At 39.2% G+C, this 23,429-nt stretch overlaps 1 protein-coding gene across 1 annotated transcript in view; it reads right to left on the bottom strand.

The window, feature by feature from the left end:
- The window catches only part of ec (echinus), a 483,333-nt gene extending 463,961 nt beyond the window's left edge, over positions 1 to 19,372 (bottom strand). Inside the window, exon 1 of the mRNA XM_067132826.1 lies at positions 19,102 to 19,372. The gene's annotated coding sequence lies outside the window, so the exon portion shown is untranslated. The remainder of the gene's footprint in view (positions 1 to 19,101) is intronic.
- Between the last annotated feature and the right edge of the window lie 4,057 nt (positions 19,373 to 23,429).

Below are 23,429 nucleotides of genomic sequence, written 5' to 3'. Positions count from 1 at the left end.
GCGGTTAAGTGAAGGTGCGTCGGCGACGCCCCCTGAAAACTCTGCCAGACGCATGATTCATCGCTAACCTTGACCTTAAATAAAATAACAACTACTGAGGCTCGGGGCCTGCAACTTGATATGTTTGATGATTGGAGGGTGAATGATCAACACACCAATTTGTAGCCCTATAGCCTCAGTAGTTTTTAAGATCTGAGGGCGGGCAGAGAAAGTGAGGACGGACAGACAAAACCATCTCAATAGTTTTCTTTTACAAAACTAAAAATGGAAAAGGAAAAAGACTTGGGACTATTCCCATAGTAGGCGCCATACTTTCCTTTTAAAACCGGGCAGATCATAATTGCAGGAGTAACCAAGATTTTACATCATGCAAAAATCTACCGGAGACTCTCAAAGACTGTGTTCGAAGAGAAAACTCTTCCAATGAGCCTTCGACATTCTACACATAGTGCGACGACGCAATGTCCACTGACAAAACTATCTTCCAGTGAAAATTAAATTGCTGTGCGATCAGCGACGCATCATTTGAGTGACTTCCATCGTCTAGTAATAAGAGAAAAGTCTGGCCAGTTTTAATTTATTTTCTTATCATAATGTCAGTAGTATATGTCGTTATTTCAAAAATCAGTTATGACTTTAATAAGTAAAAAATTAAGAGCCTATCAAAATCGTCCGGCCCTTATAAAGTCTACCAGTATCTATAATCTATAATAACAAAATCCGAGTGGATCTTTCTTGTTTGCTTGCCCTGGGTGGGGGCGAGGTAAACAGGGGATCGGGAGGGTAGGGGAGACATGACACATCCACCCTCCCCCTTCAAACCTGTTTGTCCGCCCCGGGTGGTGGCGGGGTAGGTAGGGGATCAGGAGGATAATGGACACATGACGGGCAGCGCCGGGTTCCAGCGCATCGTAGCGCGCGCCATCAAGCTCGTCTGAAATAACATCCATATGGGGAGAACCCTGGGTATACCTGGACTTCAAAGATTTGCATATTAAACTAAATGGCACCATGCCATCATGATTTATTTTAATTTCCTTTTAATCTTACCGGTTGCCCTGGAACAAGAGCCTGTGCCATTACAGAGCTGACATAACCTAGAACGAACGAACGCACGAACCTTTTAAAGAGAATATACCACAACTTCAAGGGTCAATTACCGCACGGCGTCTGGCATACTGTAAGTTTAATGCATTTGGCATTAAACGTTAAGTTTACTTTAGTTTAACCAGACCACTGAGCTGATTAACAGCTCTCCTGAGAACCAATTGGTTAGCTGGCAACAGGACCTACAGCTTATTGTGGAATCCGAACTACATCATAGCGAGAAATGAATTTCTGTCACCAGAAATAAAATCCTCTAATTCTTCATTGGCCGGCCGGAGACTCGAACTTGGGCCTAGCAGAGTGCTAGCCGAGAACTCCACCGACTCGTCCGACGAGGAACTGCATTTGGCATCAACAACGCAGACAAGAAATACCGTGCAGCAACATTATGCAGGTTATCGATGATATACATGAGAGAGAGAGAGAGAGAGAGAGAGAGAGGAAAATAAACAAACCCAAGTCGTAAAGTACTAAGCCCCTAAAACCTACCCGTTCGACCACCATTCCCTCAGTGGAAGTGTTTAGCGCGTGAATCTATCACATTCAACCGATAAAGGATTTATGACCCGCGATGAAATGGCGCGATATCCGGATTAAGCAACTGATATCCGGATCACCTACACCTGTCCGGTTCGGAGAGGACTGAGATGTCATATCACGTTAACGAACTGCCTAAACCTTTATGAACTCTCAGACCGTCGTGAGAATGTGAAATCTCATGTGGTGAAATTAAACGTATCTTTTTGAAATTTAGCACCTGCCTATATTGTGTCAATTGTGTCAACAAAGGCCAGTAATGGCATAAAAGAATATACACTTCAACTTACACTTAACGCACAAACACGAACAGATAATACACATATATACATATATGTATACATAAATGTCTTTTACTGGAATCCAACAGTATAATATGAAGATAAAAGGCCCACAAAAACACTTCTTTTTCTGTGTCTTTGTCAGAAATATATGGTTAAAACGTATAAACATTGTTTTCATGGGCCATTTATCTCCACATGTATACAGTGCATATATACATACATCAAATGCTTTCCCAGAATGCAGCCTACAAGCCTCACAAATACTGCAGTAGTTGCCATTATGTTACACCTACAGCAACGCACTGAATATATGCTCTAGCATTCTTTCAAAACCACAGTTTCCAACAATTATGGGCTTTCCCGAAAAGATATTCTCCAGACACTCCTCCATTCTGATTCACTGTTCCACAATATCACCGTACTTCGCATTCAAAACGCCTAGTGCAGCTACAGAAACCACAGTACTAATATATTTTCACACCTTTGCACCCTCCCGACCAGCGTCTCAAGAATACCAAGATCTTACCCCGAACAGCGTTCCTGCTATCATACATCTTTGCCACATCAGACACAACCGTTCCCCATCCTTCCCTGCTCCGGTTACCTCGAAATTTCGCGTAACTATTACGCACAAATACTTTTCTTCTCACCTGCATGGCATCCACGGATATTCCAAAAACTGTTATTTTTCTGTGGAAACCCTAATTCCTGGGTTATCTGAAGGGGACTGCCACTGCCTCCCGCAAAGGGTTCACAGCATATGAGTGGCATTCCTTTGCCTTAGGACACGTTGCGACAATTTCTACAGCCAGCGACACTGTCTATGGCAAATATGTAGCTGTGCATGTACACAAAGTAAAGACTTAATCCATTAAAATATCTAATATTAAGTTTGAGCGAGAGTGCCTGATTTCTTGTTGAGGTAATGTGGCATCGCAAAAATGCAGTCATCGACGCTGAGAGAGAGAGAGAGAGAGAGAGAGAGAGAGAGAGAGAGAAAGAGAGAGAGAATGAGCCACTACCTTCCAGTTGTTTACATTACTATTATTATTATAAAAGAAAGCAAAATGGTCATATTACTATTACCATTACAAAAGAAAGCAAAAGGGTCATTATTGCCTAAGTGTCGTTCCATAACGATTATAGGCAGAAAAACAAGATTATAACTTATCAGTAAAATAAACGCAAGCGTAGCCGACAGGAAAATTGGTTGAGGGTAAAAACGAAGAAGGGAAAGAGGACACGGGTTCGATCCCGGCGGGATGGCAACGATATCAGCTCGTTTCCCCAGTACACGCTAAGACTTTTCTCCTTTGAGCTGAACTTTACACATGGAAGTCAGTAGAGTGGATTGAATTGAACTGAATATATAATTTAGGCCAAAGGCCAAGCACTGGGACCAATGAGGTCATTCAGCGTTGAAACGGAAATTGACAGAAAGTTTAAAAGGCGTAACAGGAGGGAAACCTCGCAGTTGCACTATTAAAAAATTGTTGGGAGAGGGTGGAACGTAAGATGGAAGAAAGAGAATATGAAAGGAAGTACAGTAAAAGGAACGAAAGTGGTTGCAGGTATGGGCCGAAGGCACGCTGCAAAAAACCTTAAGTAATGCCTACAATGGTCAGTAGAGAGAGAGAGAGAGAGAGAGAGAGAGAGAGAGAGAGAGAGAGAGAGAGAGAGAGAGAAAACGTGCAAGATCAGCGTTCCGTAAAGATGTACTTAAATTATCTGTTAAAAATGAGGCCTCGACGACGTGGTAATCATTAACCCATGCAGACTGAATCTTTCATCATTAAATACCCTTAGAATAGGTCCGTTGGCAATCTTTTAAGACCTTCCTCATTTGCACTATCATTGTGAATGTTAAAACTTAACATTCTCTTTCACAGAGCAGTTGTCGTCCACTTAACATAAGTACGCTTAAAGTTATCAAATAAGAATAACATTCCATCATTTTCTCTCTCACACACACACGCACATTATATATACATATAGACAGACAGATAGATGGGTAGATAGACAGATAGATAGATAGATATACACATACGTGCACACACACACACACAATATATAAATATCTCATTGGGCTGACTTTTGTAACATGAATCAGTAAACTCAACAACATGAAAAAGCCCTGGTTATAACGCTCAAGAGAGTGAACATCATCTTCGCTGGCTGTCAGGAATCCCTGAAAGGGCAGGAAATGTCCTGAAAAATGTCTTTCCCGTCTGACTCCTCCTCCAGACAATAGAGGCCCTGGAGTTCGGCCTCTCCCTCCCACTACCCCTCGGCCAGCAGGAAAATTAAGGACGCCATGTCCCGAGTGAAAGGACGGGCCAGTAACCCTCCGCTGTCGGCGTAGTACTCCGTGGGTGCTGAGTAGTCAGGGGCAGGAGGGCAGCTGCTGGATTGTGAAAGTACATGGGTGATATAAATACGCTTAAAGTATGATGCAACGAATGATGCCTTAATAATACTGCTCAGATGAAGCGATATCTCTAACTCCCTCTCTTTCTCATTACACACGAACAATATATATATATATATATATATATATATATATATATATATATATATATATATATATATATATATATATATATATATATATATATATATATATATATATACATATACATACTAGGCATGGAATTCCTTGGCCAAATGGAAATAGATTCTTGCAGTAAGGGACTTAATAGTTAGAAGTAATGGTTTTCTAAGAATACACAAGGCTGTAGTAGGAGAAAATTAAGGGGTTAGTGAGGCTGTACGAAATGCAGCTCCAACACAGACACGATGCGTATGCGGTAGTATACAAGACCACGACTCATGGAGACAAGCGAGACAGATGGGATAGTCTCAAAATTTAAGGGTTAAACAGAAAAGTTACTTACAGGAAAATAAGTTATTTGTTAGCAAGTGGAGAATAGAATTTGACTTGCATGATGCAAGAGTGGAGGCGGTCGCGTGTAAATTTTAAATTTGTTGAGGAGACCCGCCTCCCTAACAAAGATACATAACTGTTCGATATTACAATCCTCCCCGAGAATCGTAGTAAGGATAAAATGCCCATCTCCGTCACGTCCCCAAGAGAGGAACCTGTCTCTTAGATCCCCAAGACTGGGACATTCGACCAGCAATTGTCTCACAGTCTAAGGGCACGATACAGTTGTCGCAGAATGGATGGTTTTTCTCCTGACATCAAGAACCCATGAGTGAGTCTTGTACGTCCAATCCTTAGCCTGCATAATATCGTTTCTAGTCTCCTTAGCATTTAGGGATATGACTAAGGAGGAGATACTGATGATGTAATACGGCTCATCTTTTGATTTGTTTCAATATTTTCCCAAAGGGACTACCAAAGGTTCTTTCATTTTCTGACCTACAAGAGGAAATACATCCCTATGGTAGTGGGCATCGCCTGGGTTCTGGAGTGGTGACTGCTGACTTGGCAAGTTGATCAGCTTGCTCGTTCCCAAGAACCCCAACATGGCGGGGTGGGGGAGGGGCACCCGACAAAGATGTACTTCCCTAGCTCTTCTTTTCACAAACAACAGCTATTCCAATATCTCTAAAATCAAAAGGTGTAGAGTTAAAAGATTCTAAAGACTGAAGAACACCTCTTGAGTCATAATATATATAGTAAAACTATTTCCAAGTTAAAATTTCCTTTAAGGCCTTTCAAATTGCATGCTCGACGACATCTTACTTTTCGTTCTATCAAATTCTGGTGCCTTTGAAATTTAATGATGATATGAGAATTGTCCGAGATTCCTCGTGTCTATTTTAAATTTCCATGTAGAAATGAGCTCTTGCTTTTCGAAATTCAACACGGTAATACTCACATTTTCATTTGCAATATACGGTGAAAGCTGACCTCATAGTTCTATGAGTTTCCGGGTATTTACGAGTCCACCACGGAACTGGTCGATGGATAAATATGCCTCAAGTCCGAAGCATTAATTGAAGACTGGCTGAAAATATAATTACTCTGAAAAAATCAAAAGCATCATCTACGGCGGGAAAGTCATCAGCCGAGTCATCTGTTGAACTGTGTTCCTGAAATGCTGCTCAACCAGCTTTACCAATGCTCCATTTAGGTAACCTTGAAGATGGAGGATTTGGAGATGTATTCATTACTATTGGAAAATGGTTGCTGGTAAATCTATCACTTATCACTCTCCAACTAAGTCAATAAGGCAGTCATCACTGCATATAGGTAGTCAACAGCCAACAATGTGCCTGTTTGAACACGAAAATATGTAGATTCCCCTGTGTTTAAGATTCCCACATTTTCCCTTTCTATGATGGAACAGGGGCAATATCCTCTTTAACTGGTAATGATGTCGCTCCAAAGAGGGTTTCCACTAGTCCTATCTCCCAGAATAAAAAAAAATGCTTTTATAGAAGGACTGAATGTTTATGGCTACCTTCCTTTTTAAGGTTGACGATGGTGCTACTTCCTTGGAAGAAGAACCTGCCACAGATGGCAAAGCCTCCCTAGTAACGTGGGTGTTGGGCACCTCTGATGGCGTCTCCATAAAAGAAATTTCAAGTTCAAGAGCACCAGACAAAGCTGGCGCTGCCTGAGGGGGAGGTGGGAGTATCAGATACAATTGGTGCATCCTCTGAAGCATTAGCACCACCAGTCACAGCTGGTGCAGGCTCCAGAAAGAGACACATGCCCCGGATACAGATAATAAAAGCCTCCAAAGAGACGGGCACACCAGGTATAACTGGCGCAGCCTCCAGAGAGGCAGGAGTGCCAGGCATATCTGGTGCAGCCTCCAAAGAGGCAGGAATGCCTAAATTAGCAGTGAAGCCTCCGAAGAGGCACGAGTACAGGCCGCCACTAATCTTCTCTTTACATCACCAAAGGAAGCAACTCTGGTAGCTTTTACACTTCTTCGGTTAGCCGCAATGTTAGAAAACAAAATCCCTGGTTTAACATACTGGCTTAATACTTTTTGTTTAGCCTCTGTAAATGTTATCCGTTCAGTTACCCTTAAAGTCTGGAGTTGCCCTTAATGTCTGGATCTCTTTTTCCATGACGTACACATCGCAATTTGAGAAGAGAATGGATGAATATCTTAACAATGTATATATTTTGCTTCTTTATATCATAAACCATGCTCTGGTGACAGGCTTGCCTTGCAGCTTCTGCCTACAAGATCCTAACATATGACCATATTCTTGGCAATAAGAAATATCTCTTCGATCTTGGGATATATTGCTTGATCTTAAAATGTAACCATGATGCTTTTATTACATTAGGTAAGTGGGTAGAATTAAAAGTGATAATGAAATTTGCAAGTGGAACTAAGGCTCCACTGATCATCTTCATTCTTTCAATTCTAATCACACCTTAATCATTTAATTCTTCTACAAGTTTCTCTTCTGGCTAAATCATCAGTTGGGGTGCAAATATCATTCCCTTGGAGTGATTTCAAAAAGCATGTACTGAGCAGACTAGTTTAACTCCTCCAAGATGCAACAATGCTTTTAATTTTTCGCTTTCTTTAGCTGGGGCCGATTCTACTGTCAGTTTTCCTCAACCTTCATATGACATCTTGGGCTCTCAGCCACAACACTTCACAATGTCGCTGTACGCATTAAACGTGTCACAATTAGTAAGATGACTCCCAAATATCTATTCCCTACCCTACCCTACAGAGGATGGCACAATACAATTAAGGTGGCTTAAAAGTAAGGTAAATAAGCTCGTTGGGACAGAGTATTACAAGAATACAATCATCCCCACACTAACCATATTTTGGGCAAACAGGACAGAATGCCACGAGTCCTGTCCCCAGGACCAAACCACCCCTGGAATCTGTGGCCCAGCTCAGCAGAACAGTTCCGCCTGAGGTATCAATGTGATATCCCTCGGGTCCAAACATTATCGGGTAGTTGATGATCCTGTCAAGGTTCCTACTATTAGCTTCAGATATAAACACCAGTCCCAGCTATGATACTTTTCCTATTTATCAGGTTAAAAAAATTTTACCAAAAGTGAAAATTTCCACAAGACTTAACCCAAGTTAATCATTCATGATATAAAACTCTCGGACTCCAACCCGGGAACAAATTCCAGAGTTCAAAAGCCCACGTCAAGGTGGTCCTCAGTCGAGGGGGTGGAAGAGAAGAAAGGAAAGCCCACTAAGAGTTTGATAGGTGGGATGGAAAAGGTATTATACTGGAAGAGCCTTAGTATCCAAAAAACAAGTGTAGAGGTAACTGGGTTAGGTATGCAGGGGTTTGAGTTACTGTTTTGGAAGTTTTCTTTAAGGGAATCCCTTCCATTCAGCTGCTGAAGCAAGAGTTTAGCAGTGACGAAGGCTTTTTTTTTTTTTGTAAGGTAGAAGTCGTGTTATGCTTCTGTGCCTACGAAAGGAAGCTCTAAAAGAGCTGAAGCCACGTGTGTTAGCCGACTAATATCCCTAAGTCACTAAAGTTGAGAACAAGGAAGCAAAACATATATACGCAAGATAATAATAATAATAATAATAATAATAATAATAATAATAATAATAATAATAATAATAATAATAATCCACAATTATATGGTAAATATATTACTCTGTAAAATATGGTTTATTTTACATATTTTACATAGTAATATATTTACTATATAATTGTGGATTTTTATTACACAGATTGTTTTTCACGAAACTGTGAATCTATTAATAACAATAATAATAATAATAATAATAATAATAATAATAATAATAATAATAATAATATGCAATTACACTATTCTCCAAGTAAAAAGTCCAGCATAAGCTTAAATGCAAGAAATATGACAAAAAGGAGAAAAGAGGAAAAGTGATCATTACTTCTACACAGATTTTAAGCAATGAATCCCATTTCTCGAGACTTGAAGGCAGGCAAAGTGCTTGACGAAAAGAGATCAACCACTGCAGAGTGAATGACATAAAGCACACGACAAGCAATTGGGTAAAATCCTCCATAAAAGAAGAAAATTTGGAATGGACTGGAATATAGAGTTTGGGCTAAAGGCAAAGCACTGGGACCTATGAGGTCATTCAGCGCTGGAACGGAAATTGAGGGTAGGTAGGTTTGAAAGGTGTAACAGGAGGAAAACCTCCCAGTTGCATACAGCAAAAGGAATGAAAGTGGGTTGCAGCTAGGGGCCGAAGGGACGCTGCAAAGAACCTTTAGTAATGCTTACAGTGCACCCCTCTACGAGGTGGGGAGGAAATCTGGGCAGGTCCCCAAGAAATAAATCCTATGTCGGCTACACGTCGTATGAAATAAAAGATATGAGACTAATTGAAAAAGGAATAAAGCTGTACCAAAAGAAAAATGGAACAGGATAATGAAAAGATATTAAAAAAACATATCCCGCAAGTCCTGAAAAAGAACAAGGAAGTAAAATGAATCGGCTGGAAGTACTTCACTCTTTCTACATAACCCTATAAATCTCTTTTCTTGTTGATGAGTGTTGATCTATGTTGACGACGGATGCTGATGCTCATAAAGATAATATAAGCTATGGTCTGTTTCCTTCCATTTGTCCACTCGCCAACGTACGTCTTAGGTAGATGTGGCAAAGCGCATAGCGAGGTCGTGATTGGCTGAAAGCAATGTTGTTGACAGCGTAGGTTTACTGTGATAATGATGCAAACCACATATGCAGTGATACATATGAGTGCTTGTATATGTAAAGAACCCTCGCATCTTCTTATTCCGATCATAAACATGTAAATGTTCAGTGTATCCAGAGAAGAAAACCACAATATCATTGCCATCATGCCATGCTTTAACTGAAATTTCCCGCCCTCTATCCGGCAGTGTAGTGGCTGTTCCATTCACCTCCCCCGAGCATCAGTACGTCATGGTATTTCGAATATAACGATAATATCACAGTACAATTACACGAATGACGAGCTTACAACAAACAAGTCTGCGAAGGTCAAACACAAACGAACGACACGAATAGAACATATTTTAATAACTTTTCTGCATGTAAAGTATATTCGAAATACCATGAAATACTGATGCCCGGGGAGGTGAATGGAACAGCCACTACACTGCCGGATGGAGGGCGGGAAATTTCAGTTAAAGCACGGCATGATGGCAATGATATTGTGGTTTTCTTTTCTGAATACACTGAACATTTACATGATTTGTCTTCAGTATACAAATGATCATAATAGCTCTGTGACTGGACACTTTCAGGACTATTTTGCCAAATAACAGATCGCACAAAGGTTTGTAATCCCCATGGGTTCCCGTCTTCCTTGGTAATGATAATACAGTATATATGTAAGGATTAAAACGCTGGCCTAGACATTCATATTTCTTTTTTTCCTTGCTAAGCATTTGAACGATACTTAGATAGCATGAATAAATAAAGGTTACAATAAGAAAAGTAACTTTGACTGAAATGGAATGAATATGTACTTAAAAGAAGGCCAGTAAAATAAAATATCCGGCCAATCAAAAGCTAGGACCTAGCGTTCGCTTGTCCATGCTTTTCGTTTAAGCGTACTCATAATTAAAGATTATTTTTCAGTTTACGGACGTAGGTATTACTTTAGTATCATAATAAAGTTTTTATATGCATGTAATGAAGCTTTACACGGAATAAGGATTGAATGCCAAGGAAATCTTGTGATTTCAACAGTTTGTGAGCAAAGGTCTACATGTGGCATAGGCCTATACTAATGTGTGTGATCCGAGTAAACTGATGCAAGTTCGTCTTTCGTGTGCTTGTATTGGTATATTATTGATACAAATCGGAAAGTTTGTTATTTATATAAGAAGAGGCGAAAGTTCTTTGTATATATAAACATTAAATTGTGTTACTGAAAATATAGTTTAACATTTATTGCAATACGTCAACGATCTTGGAAGCGTTGACTGTCAGAAAATCACTTGCTTCCCAATCGCATCGACGCATCTTCACCAGTGGGTGGACAAAAGAGTTGAAACAAACTATAATCATTGACGTTAAGTTTTTAAAATAAGGTAATTATCACTCTACCGATAAATGCTGATGGCTCTATTGAGACTCCATAAGAATTTGCCTCAGAATAAGTGTTAATGAAACGATAATAATCATAATACTGATGAGCTGTTGATGAACACTGCTAATATATTTTTGCTCAGGCTCGGCTGTGCGAATCCATTTATTGCCCAATCTTGCTTCTGCCAATAAATTTCTTGTTCAGGCTCGACTCTGCCAATTAATCTCTCGCCAAAGCTCAGTCGTGCCAGTGCATTCATTGCTCAATCTCGACTCTGCAAAATAATTCCTTGCTCAATCTCAGCTTTCCACAATAATTCTTTGTTCAATTTCGACCCTAGCTAATAAATTCCTTGCTTAATCTCAGTTTCCAAATTAATTTCCAGCTCAGTCTCAGCTTTCCAAAATAGTTCTTGCTCAGTCTTGTTCAACCTCGGCCCTGCAAATAAATTTCCTTCTCACCATCCATTCTGCTGATAAATTCCTTCCTCAAGTCGGCTCTGCCAATGAGTTTCCTGCTCAAAATTGGGCAGCCAATAAATTTATTAATCTCAGCTTAGTAATTTTTTTCTCATCCTAGGCTCTGCAATAAATTTCTGCTCAAGTTCCACTCCCGCGCTAGTTTTTTTTATCTCAATCTTGACTCTTCCAATAAATAATTTATAGCTCTAGTTTTTCTTACTCAAGTTTAGCTCTGCCAATAAATTTCCTGCTCAGTTTCCTCTCTTGCATTATTTTTTGGCTAAAGCTCTGCTCTGCGAGAAAGTTTCTTGCTCAAGTTCGGCTCTGCCAATAGATTTCTTGCTCGATCTCAATTTTGCTGCCCCTGCTCGATTCTGTCAATAAATTTCTTATTCAATCCCGGTTCTTCAAGTAAATTTCCTGATTAATTGTGGCTCCGCCAGTAAACTTGCTAAAGTTCCACTCTGCCAATAATGTCTTACCACGCTCTGTTCTACCAATAAATTTTTACCAAGCTCTCCTCTGCCAATAGATTCCTTCCGCACTCTCGTCTCTGCCAGTAAACTTCTCGTTCGTACTCTGCTCTTGCAACGTATTTCATGCTCAAACTCATGCTCAAGCTCAGCTCTGCCATTAGGTTTCTGGCTAAAGCTCTACTCTGCCAATAAATTTCCAACTCAAGCTCGGCTCAGTCAATGAATTTCTCGTTCAAACTCGGCTCTGCCAATAGGGTTCTTAGTCATGTTCGATTCTAACAGTGTTAATTAACAATTCCAACGCTAAACCACATGATTAAATTTTGAGATGTACAACATTGCAAAACTGAAATAGCTAAAAAAAACAAAAAAATAAATGTGTTCGTCTTGGAGGTCTTTAATATTAATAACAAATTTAAAACTACCCTAATTTAGTCAAACAGAATTTTCTTTTAAGAATTAAACTAACAGAAGACACGAAACAATACATTAAGACCCAGGTACAATTATCCTTGAAAATAAAATAAAAAGAGGGGCCTGATACGATAACCTAACGGAAAGGACGATAAAAACTGAAGGAAAATCAGTTTTTTCTTCCCGTACAGATAGATGCTCTGCTTTGTGGAACCTGGGGTAGGCCTATCTTCCTAATAAATGCATAATGTGAGGAATTGTAATCATAAGTGGATTACGATGACACCAGCGTCTTATTCTCAACGGTAACTTACAAGAAAAAAAACAACATATGCTAGTTCTGAAATGCCTGTATTTTGATGTGAAGACAGAAATACTCGAAATGGTTCAATTACAAAAATTACCAAATGTGATTATGTCATCAACGTTCTGCATTTTCGAAAATTCAGTTTGTCTAAAAGAAAAAATTATATAACATTCACAAAAAGAATGACGGCCAGTCTAGTTTTATTCACAATAGACCTAACTTTATGATTTCAAAATCTAACTCCACATAAGACATTCAAATCTACACTGGACTGCAAGTATCACTTTTCACACAAGTATTTTAACAAAGAATCTGCGTCAGTCTTTTTGCATTCACAATACATCAAGAGTGTGATGCAGAGCTCTAATCCTACACAAGAGATTCCTATAATCGAGCCCGCCAAGAGACCCTTTTTTGTAAGGCAAAATAATTTCAACCAGGAATACGTCTCCCGGACGAATAGAGGTGGGACCCTATCAAGTCGGGAGAACCGATAGGGGAGGGAGCGGGGTGGATATCCTCCTCTCCTCATTAACCACCACCACCACCTCACCAGAAACCTTGTAACCGTCACTTGGCTACCTTACCCACACGCAAACAATCTCTTGTAGCCATAGCCACAACTAGGAGAACACTCTGCGAAACAATAACTGTGTATCATACAGGCATAATTGTTACGACTGGACGACGAGGGTTTTAACAAATGAAAATATCAGTAATGGTCCATCTGCGTTAGCTTAATGCACTAAATAAAAATGATCTTGATAAACCCCAGTCTCGAATAAAACAAAGTTATTGAGATTTTTTTCTTCTATTATTGATCAAGGCTTTTCGCTTATCAACTTTAAAATGAAAGAGTGAATGTATGGTCTGCTTTCAGTGTGCATTAGGTAACCTGTTGTTTGAAAGGCAAAACTTATTTTGAAAACTTACGTAATGTAAAGAATACATAATTCTATCCTTTTAGTTAAAGCTTTCGTTTGTTCGACCGATGTAACCGGTTATACTGCCGTTCATCCAAATAACAAAGTAACTTAGTTTTGCAAATCCAGCAATCCACTTTTGGCTAATGTTAAATATTTAAAACTGATGCACAATCAGTACAGCAGACATCCGACTCCAAAAGAGTGAGCTGGTAAACCACTGCCAGATGTTACCAGTCTCGTAAACGCCTCTGCTCATGTCCGTAAGATTCAGTCAGACAAATCTTAATATCCTACGAAATTATTCTGCTCCTAAGCAAAAATAAATTAGAAATTCTGTTACTCGAGTAAACAGATTTATGAAATCCTATGTACCTCTGACTTTGTCAACCATCAATAATCATCAAATGCCCGTGGACGTATCATTAGTACTAAAATGACATGCCTGACTAAAACGTCACTGACAAAATTCAAGCCAATCGGGAAAGGAGGAGAAAATGAGCCCAAGGAACCAGAAAAGCCCCATAGCGCACTTGTTGCAGTTTTAGTCTTCGTCGTACTCATCAGAGTCTTGTTGCTATTAGATTATTTTGCTCCTTCCGCATCCTATATAGCACAGCGTGCTGCAAATGAATTATGACCATCAGAGGCAATTCAGGTTTAGTATGAGTGGGTCCTAGATCTCACAGTTCACACACTTACAATAATCGGCGTTTTGTCAGTCTAATGGGCAGCTCTCTCTCTCTCTCTCTCTCTCTCTCTCTCTCTCTCTCTCTCTCCACAACCCCGTTTTGATTTCTTTCCTTGCGGTATAGGCCTAGGCCTATACACAAGATTTTAATTTATTTACTCTGTTTCCTTTATATTAGAAAATATGCAAGAAAAGACTGATCTCAACTCTTGAGGAGTTACTAACATCGTATAAGAAACGTATGAGAGAGAGAGAGAGAGAGAGAGAGAGAGAGAGAGAGAGAGAGAGAGAGAGAGAGAGAAATGATGTTAACTGGTCCAAAAAATTACTTCTGTAAGAAATAACACACAAATGAAGGATTTAATGGCAATCAGTTATTGCTATATTTGCCTGTTTTAAGGAAATATTATATGGAATCCCAGATTTAATGGTTCGGCCTGTAACCTCCATGGTTGAGAAGAAAAACATTGGGAGGTTGGTTTGGAAGACTAAGCATCCATGCTAAATAGCTGACCCGGACAATAGGTCTTTATCATCTTCCAATTGGTCCTCATTCGGTCCATCAAACGGGGCCCATGTATTTGACTGTTACAGTTTGTATCTTGAATAACTCAGAATTTGTTTTCCTTCTCTTTTGCATCTTTGCTCCATTAATCTTTTTCACCCACGTAACTATGCATTAAAAATTCCATCTCACATTCTTTGCTGCAATGTATGTCAAAACATTTCATATTCAATTCATGCTGTAAGTAGCCAAAGCAGCTCAATAAAGCTATGTGGGAATTTTGTGATTATTACTGTCCTTGTTTTATCAAGCAAACCTCGCAACCTCTTCAGTAAATAATGTGGCAGACCTTTATGTACTCTTTCAATAGTGTAGTCTTGCGAGTGAAATCATCTATACCGCATCCATATCTGAATATTCCTTTATGAAAGTTGCACTTCTTGTTTTCATTGTCTAGTACTAATTTTGCTGTCATATTACGATGTTCTCCAGTCAGTAGGCTACTCCTAAGTTATTTCATTATCACTATTTATTGTTGTATTATAAAGATCTCCATGGTTCTTTCTGAGCCTGTTAATAAACTGTATATTCTGCCTTCGTTTAATTTCAGTCTTTTCCTGTTCAACCAACTCTTTGTCACAATCTCTTCAGCTTTGTCCATAACCAGATAGAGCCGTGCATCAATTTCTCACGACCCGAGCAATAAATCTGACTGGCACGCCTTCACTGGGCAGAAGTCCCCACGCAGGACAAGCAGAACAGTGGCAATAAGATTAAAACTGAACAGGTTTAACAAGAGCATGGTGTCAACAGTTAAAGTTCCCTTACGCCCCAAAAAAATACTTGTACAGCTTAGAATAAGCACAAACTCCATTCGATATTCCAGTGCTTTCAGCAATAATAATAATAATAATAATAATAATAATAATAATAATAATTTTGAAAAAACTTGGTTTTCATATCAAATGCCTGCTGTATTATTTCTATATGCACGAAGGATATACAAAACGGTAAACATGGAGGTAACTCCTATGAAACGGAAGTCCATGCTATATGCCACGGAAAATTGGTAACCCATCCCTGATCGCTCTCTTTTGATCTACCGCCATGCTACGGAATTCTCTCCCTTATCTGTTTTCCCCCAATCATACACTCCTCTTCTTTCAAGGGACGCAATTAGGCCCAGCTCGTTTAATTTCGAGCAGGATAATCAGAGTTCTCCCGAACCTCTGTTGAAAGGAACACTGCATTGATGGGGGGGAATAAAATCTTCAAAGTACTCTAAAAAAAAGTTTATTATTATTATAAAAAAATATACACTGGCAAATTTATATTACATTCTATGCGAAGCTGTACAACAGGGAAAAAATTATTTCGATTTCGAGGAAAAGTCACCATAAAAGGACTATTTTTAATTCGTTCTATTGGCAAAGGATAATAAGCTGGTTTTTTTATGTTAAACACTATTTACTTAACTTCTAAAATAGGTTATGATGGATCAAGGAAGTTTAAACTCCCACTCTGTAACCTGACAACGAATGAAGAGTACGAGCATCAAAATGAAAAAAAAAAAATACAAAAAATTTGCCTCAAATGACAAAAATTATAACGAGTCTTCAGGAGCACTGAGAATTCATTTCTTGCTCAAGAAACGAAACTGTCCCCGAATGCAAACCCACCTCACTGCATTATCATGACTCGCTTAAAAGGCCAGTTACCCTTTGCAATAAACAATATAGCTTAGCTATTTACAATGCAGAACACAAGAAATGTTGCCATTACTCCTTACGGCTGCTTGCTATTACTCTTAACGCTGTCTGACGAGACTCCAGAGCAACATTTCTAGACTGTTATTGGGGCGCAGTATGCATTTGTTTTGGGTTCACTTAAGACCTTGGGGACCGTGGGTTCACTATAAACCGTAGGTTTTTATATATTCCCCGCATCCCTGCAAATATCGTAAATTCGTAAAAATCAGCACTGTTTTGAATATCACAAAACTTTGGTGTATGCTGTTTGATTTAAACGACAACACCGTTTTTATATTTACTAGGCAAAACTCAGCTCCTCCATCCGGTTCGGTCATTTCTTAGTTGAAATGGCAAAATGGACACTTGATCTACAAACTATGAACTGAGTGTGTAAATACCATTTTACATAAACATTTGGAGATATTCACCTGGGCGACTTATAATTCTTTTTTTTTTTATCTTTTATTAGAAAAATACATTGATGCAGTTTTAGGGCCTAAGCACACTGGCGACTTTGTAGAGCCACAATGGCTGCGTTTTGTGCCGTGGATATTTTCTCCCATAGGTTCCCATTGTTTTCAAGACTCTGGCCCGCCACTTTTGCGCGGCCACTTATAATTCGTTGTTTCACAGTATTTACATAATTTTACAATGATAACTTTTCTACTTACACGCTAATATGTTTACATTTTTTCCCCTAATTTAAAGACATTTTATATGTAGATATTTAATATTAACTAGTCTTTATAATACAATAGTATTTCTTTTCAATTCCACATTTTATCAGTCCCTATCTCTATATTACATTATACAGGTAGTCTTTTGTAAATATCTTATTTAACATTGTTGAAAGCTCATATTAATATTTTTGTTTTTGACATTCTATTTCTTATAATTCGGTGCAGCACGATAGCTGTCATATAAATTAGAGGAGGAACAAACACAGTCAAACATGGCTACTTCAATAACACTCATCACACCAGCTCAGTGGGAAAAAGCAAGTAGGCCTAGCCCAGGTTTGAACATAACGATTCCGTAGACTTGGTCATTTTATATCTAGTGCGGAAACGATTTTATTATTATTATATATTATTATTATTATTATTATTATTATTATTATTATTGGAGCTCATTTCATAACTTGCATGAAATCGCCAGAATGGAGCCGGAGGGGTTGGGTTGCACAGACACAGGCTAAGTAAGCATCTTTATATTTATTTTGGTAGGAAAAATACAGCCGGCCGACAGAGGCTCTGAGTCACTCTGGCGTGAAATTTTCATAAGGTGAAGTTCAAGTTGAACTTCAAGTTGAACAGCCAGGTGGGAAGAGACCAAACGGAACGGGAAGAAAAGCAAATGCCTCAAAACAAACCAGCTGGGACAAACGAATGCTGCACAGATCTTCATTGCATATTGTGCCAAGCAATGTACACTATTAACGGTAACCCCGTCCTCCATCCCACAGAAGAGCGCCACCTTCTTAGAATGATCAGCCTTTACCAAATGGGTATACACCAGACGTGTGGCTAGTGTCTTTGCCAAAAGCAGTTAGCAGTTAATGTCTTCTTGGGCCGTAAGTATTACATGCTGGCAACATGCTGAAACTGAACGAGTAAAACGAAATTTATCACATGTGAGTGCCCCAAAACATTGTTCTCGTGAATGGAAAGCACGTGAGAATACTTGTAAGCAAGATTTATTAATATAATTTTCCGTATTGAAGTGCAATATAATAGCCACAGCCTAACTTAACATTAAACGCACATACTGGTTCAGCAAACATACCAAATGAAACCATTCATAAATAAAATACTACTACTAAAAAAAGATATGATATAGCAAAAACCAATGGATAAGTGCTAGGGTTTCAAAGTCACAACACTAAATAAAACGCATCCAAACTTTTTCCTTGGTTATGGAATAGGCCTATGTATATAAAACTAAGCGTTTTCATATTTCTGGGTAGTTCTCTACAAAGATTTATGTCACCCTAAAACTTCTGAGACTTAACTGACATTTTTCCCATCCTTCCTAAGCTAACACTGAAAGCAGGCTAGGCCTATATATACTTACTCCTCTGGGCTAACATTAGGAATAGGCCTATTTGAAATTCCGGCGTTTCTCTATAACAAGTGCAACTCTACCAACAACACTGCATAAGAATAAGTAGGGAATCATCAAAGCCACATCTTCCGCCACACTGTAAGTGAAAGATGTGGGTATTTGCTAACCAGTGCCTGCAGACGCAATGCAGGCAAGTAGCACGCACGGCACGGGAGCATTGACATTCACACCCACGGTACTCTAGTTCTAGCTGGTATAGCCTCTCATAGCTTCAATTCTATCCTTTTTTATTTTCAAATGGGATGGAGGAATACAAATTAGGATTATTTCTTTTAATACCAGAGCGCAAAGTATGAGGGCAAATTAAATATTGGGCAATTACTGCTTGGCTCCAAACTTCCTGCAACGCTACTTAGCCTACTATTAGGTTCAGTCCTGTTCATGATTAACTTATATAATTCTATAGAGATAAATTGCTCCTACCCATCCATTTCTAAAATACGGGCCACGAGGCCACAAAAATCTATCTCAGCGTGTGCAAAAGTCGATCGCAGAATTTACAACTAAAACAAAACACAGTCTACTTACCAATAAATGTAGACCGTCTCCAACCTCGGCGATGTCACGGACACTCGTCCTCTCACACAAATTTCCCGGTTGCAGAGTCCGCGGACTGTTACAACACGAATCTCATTCACAACAACGGTTAAAAAACAAAATCACGTGTTACTAAAAGCGTCGAGCGCCACGACCACAGCCGACCTCACACAAGCAAAGATCCACCTGTACTGAATTCATACTTGGTGCCGGCCTGGCGGCTAGCGGACCAGCCTACACTGCAGCCCACACTCACAAAACGAGTCTACTCGCCTCCCTCCCCACCGGGTTTCAGTTGATATTTAGAATATATAGTCGGCCAGTTTCCAACTGAAAGTCTGTCTTTTCGATCACCACTACAAGTCCTAAGTGCGATAGAGCAGCAAAGTAGCGGTAAAAGAGAGACAGGAGAAATAATAGAAATTTAGGAGTGGCAAATGGCCCGCTGCTGTTGAGATGGGAGGAACGGAGGACCGGGTAAACAGGTGGATTGCGTACGAAACCGATGGGTACCTAGGTGTTTTAAAGGGTATTCACAAGTAAATTTATCTACTAGCCGGTTTTCCTGTGCATTAATATATCTAAATTGCGTCCGTCTGATTGGTTAATTTAGGGTTTTTTCAGTACGTTCGGATTCACTGTTTCCAGGATAATAAGAGAAACATGGCTATAGCCTAGGTAGAGGAGAATTAGGCGTTTAAATGCCCGGCAATAAGTCCCGTAGTCGTCTTCTGACACAGTTGAACCGTCAGAAGTGGCTAGACGCGACAATGATGCCATACACAGGTCATCATACTTTTAGCATCTTTGAAAATCTTATTAACAAATTATTCTTTTTTTAAATGAAAATACTACTACCCTAGTATTCACGGCATAGGGACATGGATCAGTGTTCTCAAAAGGCATTATATAATCATATACTTCACTTGGGTTACATACAAAAATAATTTATCATTAACAATATATATAATAAAATCATCTGTAATTGTTCGGATATCTATGTGCTTACCTATTCGGAATTCGGTTTAGCGAATTGCTATATACAAAGTAATAAGAAAAATAACATCATAAATCTTCGGAAACCAAAATATGTAGAAAAAATATTTACATATATATATACTGTATATATATACACACATACATATGCAGTATAATGTGTGTGTGTATATATATACTGTATATATATACACACATACATATGCAGTATAATGTGTGTGTGTGTACTGGGCACCGAGGTGGAAACCTTTGATACCCGTAGACTAATTTCAGGAAAGAGATGAAGAAATCAAAGTAGAAAGCGCCTAGTACTCAAGTCTAGATAAATTAGTAGAGTTAAACGAAGGTTAAAAAAAATAATAATAATATTTGGACAAACGTGATGGTGATGTTGACCTAGCTATGGGAGAAAAGAACAAATAAAATATCTGTCAAAAAGAGAGATGGCTCAATAATAATGTATGAAAGCGAAAAATAGCTTCGAGCAAAACATTTTTGTGAGTCATGAATAAGAGATGTGAACAGAATAATTTGAGTGATATACTGACATGTGCCTCTAATTGAATTCAAAAACTTTGAAGTGGAATCAATAATAAAAAAAAAACTCAAGAGATGGAAAGTACCAGATTATGATGGAGTCACTGCAGAGATTGTTTTGAGCTGAAACTGACATGTCGCCTCGTATACTAACTAGCTTTTGCAAAAAAAAAAAAAAAAAAGCCTGATGTTTGGAAACTGGAATCCATAGCAAAGTTAGCAAAGAACTTGACCTGACTGAATGTGGAAACTATAAAGGAATTGCACTTGTGTCATTTATAAAGACAATATTCGCTATGTCTGCCCGCAATAGGATAAGGGGAAATTAATAAAATGATAGTTTTGGAAAAAGCAGGATTTACACAGACCAAGTATTTGCGTTAAATGTATTGTGCAGCAGCGTGTGGAACTTAAAAATAGGCCTACCTCTCTAGAGGCAACAACTGTAATGTGGAATACTTTGCCTTGTGAAGTTGTGGAATCTTCTGGCCCGTAAATGTTTAAGTGCAGGGAATATTCGTTCCTACTTTTTGCTGACGTCTCTTGAATGCATGTGTATCAGTTTTATTTTCTATTCCCCCATATTTAATCGTTGATCACCTTTTCCTCTAACTTGTCTCCCTGTGGAGGTTGATTTCCCTTTGGAGTTTGGAGCCCTCTTGCTCTTTATCGTTGATGACCCTATCCATAAGAATTTACAGAAAGAAACAAAAGACAATAACACTACATTAAAAGATTTTCATTGATTCGAGAATGAAGCCTTAAGAAGAATATTAAAGGGGTCAGATGGCAGGATAGTTAGAAATGGTATAGGCCTACTTCAGTGGAAATTACGAATTTTCCATACATGGTTGAGATGATGAAAAGGAAATGGATATGGCACAACCCTCGATATAATAGAGAGTGGCAGTGTCAGCTGAGCTCCTGTGGGTATCAGAAGAGTTGGAAGACCAAGGCGCACTTGGGTGAGAAGGGAGTCTGGAGATTTGTGGGAGACAAACCACAGGAAGAACACGGGTGGCGGGATTTCAGAGGTCCTTTGCGTCACGTGGTGTTGGAGGCGATCATATTCATATGTATACAGTATGTATATATATGTGTGTGTGTGTATCTATATACATATAATATATACACACGTGTTTGTAGTCACACGCTTATTCTCTGCACTTGCCTTATCTTTGCTTTTACGCCTTATATACTGTACATTTTTACTGATCTCGGTTCCTAGTCTGAGAGATTTGCTTGCAACTTCTCATGACTCAGATCTTCACCTGCTGTTAGTGAACTTTCTCTCTCTCTCTCTCTTATACCGAGTTATTCATATCTATATAGTGAATGCAACAAAAGCAGTCGTTTATGATACACGGAGAACCGACGCGAGACCGTAGATGTCTCGAGTGTGGGCAATTACCGATTGTGCATTCAGGATAGGCTTTCCCATTGTGTGCTAATTCTGGCTTGCTCGCTCAACTGCAGGGTGTCATACTCAGAACCTTTCAAGGGCCAATTCTTATTTTAGTTGCAGTCCCGGCGGTCAAGAAGGTGAATGACATATTTGCAGGACTGGAGTTTATAGCTTTACACGACTTAATAGAAAAACGTTATTTGTATTGTACTAATCTCAGCCGTGTAAAATTTATCTGACTTTATAAAAGATGACACTAATTATAACAAAAGGTATACGAGTCCTTATAATCTTGGCTACAATTTATTAAAGAATTTAGCTCGAGTTTTGAAATGTTAGAGGTAGATTTTTGTACAGCAGACAGTAGGCTACATGTACGTGCAGAACAAAGACTATCTCCTCGCATCTTTGACTTCATTTTCCTCTGCGCTGTAGGCGTTTTTCCTCCACAGGTATTTCCACAGTTGGCTGCAAAGCAGATATTTCAAGTCGGAGGGAAGAAGGCCTCCAGGTGTTTATCAGTAATTAGGGTCGGTACCTTGAATTATTTATCTCCATCCGAGAGAACACAGTGTTCATACACTTGCTTACCTCCGATCTGAACAGTCCTAAAGAGTGCACTGCAATGGATAGTAGCTTTTCCCTCTTCGCTCTACGCCTTTCCGACCGCTCAGGACCATCGCAAGGGCCACATTTGGCCTTAGGGCCATAAGTTGGACACCCCAGTAGAGCAGGGCACTCAATGTGATCCAGTGCTTTTCATATTAGGCTTCTATAAGGAAAGATCAGTTGCAAGTTTCTCCATTTTGCTATTTTTCAATCTTGGGACTGTCGGAGGGGTACAGGAGAGGTTGCAACACATCTTTTTTCAAGAGTCTGATGTTTGTCTACACTATATTCTATTCACTTACATTAACTTGGTACATGAGAGAGAGAGAGAGAGAGAGAGAGAGAGAGAGAGAGAGAGAGAGAGAGAGAGAGAGAGAGAGAGAGAGAGAGAGAGAGAGAATTTTATTTTATTTGGGGACAGTGAAAGAGGAATGTATTTGCAGCAAAAAATTATATTTTCACTGTTTTCTCCACGTATATCACAGTATATATATAGAATGTAGAATTTAGGCCGAGGGCCAAGCGCTGGGACCTATGAGGGCATTCAACGCTGAAACGGATAATGAAAGGTTTTAGAACAGGAGGAAAACCTCGCAGTTGCATTACGAATCAATTGTTAGGAGAGGGTGGAAAGTAAGATGGAAGAAAGAAAATATGAACGGAGGTCAAATAAAAGGAATGAAAGGGGTTGCAGCTAAGGTCCGAAGGGATACTGCGAAGACCCTTATGTAATGCCTACAAACAAATAACGAATCATTTTCAAGAATACTGA

The sequence above is a fragment of the Macrobrachium rosenbergii genome, chromosome 32 (genome assembly GCF_040412425.1).
Source record: "Macrobrachium rosenbergii isolate ZJJX-2024 chromosome 32, ASM4041242v1, whole genome shotgun sequence".
Lineage (NCBI taxonomy): Eukaryota > Metazoa > Arthropoda > Malacostraca > Decapoda > Palaemonidae > Macrobrachium > Macrobrachium rosenbergii.
Note: the sequence above shows the minus strand (reverse complement) of the source record. Positions and strands in the feature narration are given on the sequence as shown.